The sequence below is a fragment of the Merops nubicus genome, unplaced genomic scaffold (assembly GCF_000691845.1).
Source record: "Merops nubicus isolate BGI_N331 unplaced genomic scaffold, ASM69184v1 scaffold46564, whole genome shotgun sequence".
Classification (NCBI taxonomy): domain Eukaryota; kingdom Metazoa; phylum Chordata; class Aves; order Coraciiformes; family Meropidae; genus Merops; species Merops nubicus.
This window is the reverse complement of record NW_008607338.1, coordinates 12536-16837: the sequence shown is the minus strand read 5'-3', so window position 1 is coordinate 16837 and position 4302 is coordinate 12536. Positions and strand designations below refer to the sequence as shown.

Sequence of the window (4302 nt, the reverse complement as noted above, 5' to 3'; positions counted from 1 at the left end):
CTCGCCCCCGCCCGCCCCCACCCCCTGCCACGCGGCAGCCGTTGGGTGTTATGCTAATGGATATGCCAGAGCCCTCCCCATCTGCTCAGAGCATCCACCTGCTGGGGTTTTTGTTTTGTTCTAATGGCCAGATTAGGCCAGTGCTGTCCCAGAGTGCTTCCAGCCTGCCCGTGGGGCTTGAACACAGCACCAGCCAGCTCGGACCTCACAGCACAAGTGCAAGCTGGATACATCCACTTTTGGGCCATGACCCACTTCTTTCAAACTCCTTTTCTTTGTACATTCAAGTCTCACCCTGAGCACAACCCCACTACAAGCTGCATTTTTTTGCTTGCTGCTGGGGTTGGCTTATTCCACAGTTTCCTCATAGTTAGCTTTATTTATTTAACATTTTTGGATGCCAGATGAAGAAGCAAACACACCTTCCATACCCATCTGACTGGGTGATAAATACAAATTAAATCTGATTTCTAAGCAGTCGTATTCTCCATGGTCTATGCACAGTAGGCAGTGGTTTGCAAGTCTTTTTCTCCCTGTGCATCCATGTAGGGATTGCTTGTGACACCTTTGCTGTCACTGAGAATGGTCTCACACAACCGCTGGTTCCTCTGAGACCTCTGCAAGTATTCAGGGAGGAAAGGGAAGTGAAAATAAGACATTATTTGGTGCTAAGACAGCCCATCTTTCTCAATAGGTGGGAAAATCTCTTCTCAGTGTATTACAGGGCTAAACCTCTGGTGTGCTAAAATGCTATTTTTTCCCCCAAGCACATGGAATATGTTATTTAGCAGGATTCTAAGGAGAAAAAAAAATCCCCTTGATTTTTTCTGTGTTTTCCTCCAAATTCAGCTTCTCTTAGAAGTACTCTCAGAATGAGCAAAGTTAATCTCTGTAGGCTCTGCCTTGAGTCAATGGGAAATGTTGATGCTTCCAAAAGTAATTTATAGTCATCAGAATTTTGGTCTAAGTCTGCCAAGGAGACTGCCTCCAGGGAGAGTTGTTGGCAATGAGCTTCCCAAAGGCTTCAAGCAGCCCTCTGAGCACCCGTCAAGTGTGTAAGGTATGGGAGAAGTGGGGACCTTCTGTACAGCAAGGGATCCAAGCTGCATGAGCACCAAAGCCAAGTCATGCCCTGAGCTCTAGTCAGTGGGCACTTACATCCCAGATGAATTAGTTCAGGTTTTGGAGATACCCGTGAGTCTTTCCTCAAATCTGGGTTCCTGTCTGAACTCACCATGATGCCCACGTGTTACTAATGAGGCAGAGCTGGAGTATTTCTGCTGTGATAAAGCCCCAATCCAACCAAAGCTCCACAGGACAGAAAACACTACACCCAAAATAACATGAGTAATTATTAGGTGTCCCTCCACTGATCAGTGCTGCTTGGAACACTGGAACTAAATCTGTTTTAAAGACTAAGGGTAAGGGACATTACTGAAAAAAAATCAAGCCAACAGCAAAATAAAAGGATGCACCTGAAAACAGCTTACACAAAGAAAGGAATCTCTTTCTTTTCCCCTTCCTAATGCCTCTCCCCGATTAAAAAAAAAAAAAAAAAAAAAAAAAATATCAATTTTTACCCAAACTTAAAGTACAAAAAATTTCCCTCCAGAAGGGTATTTCAAGAAAATGATATGCATCTGGAAGAAAATGGGACTATAATGGAAGTATTTTCTGAAGCATTACTATAGTGTTGCTAGCATAATGCTGTAATCAAGAATAATGGAGCCCTTCGCCTGGCATACAGGAATGGATTCAATTGTTCACTGTGCACATACCTGTATTTTAAAAATGTAGTCAAAAAGCTTTAACTGCCAGAAGGCTCGAGCGTTAGCATTCAGATACAAAGCAGTTTTAGAAGTGGGCTCCTTCATTTAACCATCCATGTAATGACTAATCTTAAATCTCAGTTACTCACAAAAATAGAAGAGGCCCACCTGAACTTTTGATCCCTTCTGAACTGGTTCATCTGAAGGATAGTTCAAGATTATCTCTGCAGTGGAGGAAGTAGTGTAGGATGATAACTGCTCTGTATTACCTCCTCTGCAGCCAAGCTGGGCTTTGCAAAGGTTGTGCCTCGGACACAGGCTGTTTGAGCAGGTTTAATCCCACCCTCTCCTTCTGCTTTTAGAAGAAAAGGGAAACACAGGAAAGAATGGGACTCACCTTCTTTTTGGAGTGTGATCTGTCCTCCTCTTTAGCTGTTTTGCTGTTTTTCCCAGCTCTGGAAAGTTTCTGCTCCCCAGACTGCTTGATGGTGATTTTGATCTCGGGAGGGCAAATATAGTTCTCCAAGTTCTTTGGGGGCTTCTTAGCTCTCTTGGTGGTCTGGATCTTCAGTTTTAAACTCCCCTCCGTGAAGTTAGCCTCCTTGATGGAAAACTCCTGCTCCTCCAAGCCGTCTCCAGCCACCCACTTCTCACTGTCTGCATTTGAAGTGGAATCCACATCTCTCCCAGAACCCAGCTCGTCCTCCTCCTCGGGCTCCATCCTCTCGCCGCTCACCGGGATCCCCTTCCCCGAGCCCGCTGTGGGCAGCATCGTCTCCCCTGGGCAGCCAGAGGCAGGAGGAGGCTTCGCAGAGGTGACGGTGGCTGGCAGAAAGTCTGCCTCACCCCCCCTTTGCCGGGAGCTGCCCAAAGTCTCCCTGGGCTCCATAGCAATACCGCAACGCCCTGGAGTTTTATCAGACCGACGGGGAGCGTGGGAGGGGATGAGGAGCGCAAGGGCAGGTACGATTCCAGGAAATCAATGGTAACCGTCAGCCAAATTCAGTGTCCCGATTGCCCAGAGGTGGCAAGGAGCTCAGAAGAGACCAAGTCTGCCACTGTCAAAAGAAAGGAGAAGAAAAAAAGGCAGTTAGCACACGCACATGTCTCAGATGCGGGTGAGGAGATGAATGAAACTGGGAACACTTGGGCTTCCCCTGGAGCATCTCAAGGGCCTTCCTTGAAGCAAAACGGGAAGCAAAGCTGGCCAATGTGTCTGAGGGCTGGGTCTGATACCATGAAGCAAGGAATGATAGCCACATGTATTGCTAAACTGATTAAAATGGACATATATAAAAAAAAAAAAAACACCACCACCCACAGTGTACAAATGCAAATACTTTCAACTTTGCAACTGCGAAACAAATGAGGGGCAACCAGTTCTCCACACCCACAAACCTCCCCGTTACTTCAAAGTGCTCACTGTCACAGGGTTTTCTAGAGGGAAAAACCACAGAGGGACACGCTTGCTTGTCTGAGGTTAAACAACAACCCAGAGGTCAGAGCACAGAAGACATGATGGTGCCCTATGAATCAGGCAGAAGAGTTGTAAGCTCTCCGTTATCCCCCTCCTTCCCATGTGAGAGATGCCCTCAGCTGCCAGCTGTTCTGAGGAGTACTGAGGAGTAGACACTGGGCCACGCACACACTGTCTGCAACCCAAGAAGCTCCCCGGGATGCTGGAAGTGCAGGAGGATCCACCTGGGTCTCTCACAGGGTGTAGCACAGACATGAGCATGGAGGGTCATGGAGGAAAGCTAAACTCCATGTTTTCTAGGGTTCCTCACGCCCTTGGGTACCACTGCTCTATGGCAAAGGCTAAGCCAAATACCAAACGATCAGTTAAAAGAATATACACATGGGGTGTTTCTAAAGGTATTGAGGTGCTTTCATACACTCTCCCTAAACTCCTCCACATACCCACCCCTCATCACTTATGATGGCAAGCCATCAGGATTAGCACGAAGAGCACCTCAGAGAGAAACAAAGGTACTTTCTGCTCCTTTAGCAGGAACAGCTCCTGGTGGGTCAGAGCAATATCACTTCTGGCATACAGAGAAGGAAACAAGGCAGCAGTGCCAGGAGTAGGTGCTGGGGGTGCAGACCTACCCTTTCAGCAGTAACTCCTTGCTAGATTAGCTGTGCTACGCTGCCAAGCCCCACCCCTCAACAAATTGCAAGCCAGATCTGAGCAGCCAGGGATTTCCCAGGTCAGTCTTAGTAGCAATAAACCATAAAGGAGAAACAGAAATTATGTTGCTGCTTATCACCAATTTGTAACGGCGTTATCAGTGTAGACTACTCAAAAGCACAGCTCTCTGAGAAAAAAACACATCCTGGTATCAGCAGGTTGTTTCTGCTATTTACAAATGCCTTGCACAGGCTTAAAATTCAAAACCAAGTAATAACAGGCACCTTTGATTAGTTTTATATCCACATTTCCACTGGAGTACGGCCATGGGTCATTCATCTAACCCTGGCACATATGGCTACTAGTGGAAAGTCCTAAGCATCATACAGCTCCATGAAATCA

General features: G+C 46.8%; 1 pseudogene across 1 annotated transcript; it reads right to left on the bottom strand.

Annotated features, from left to right (window-relative positions):
• Window positions 1-2166: 2166 nt before the first annotated feature.
• On the bottom strand, window positions 2167-2822 carry LOC103772559 (annotated as a pseudogene). The gene has a single exon (XR_608157.1). The product of XR_608157.1 is annotated as an SET-binding protein pseudogene (transcript).
• Window positions 2823-4302: the final 1480 nt, after the last annotated feature.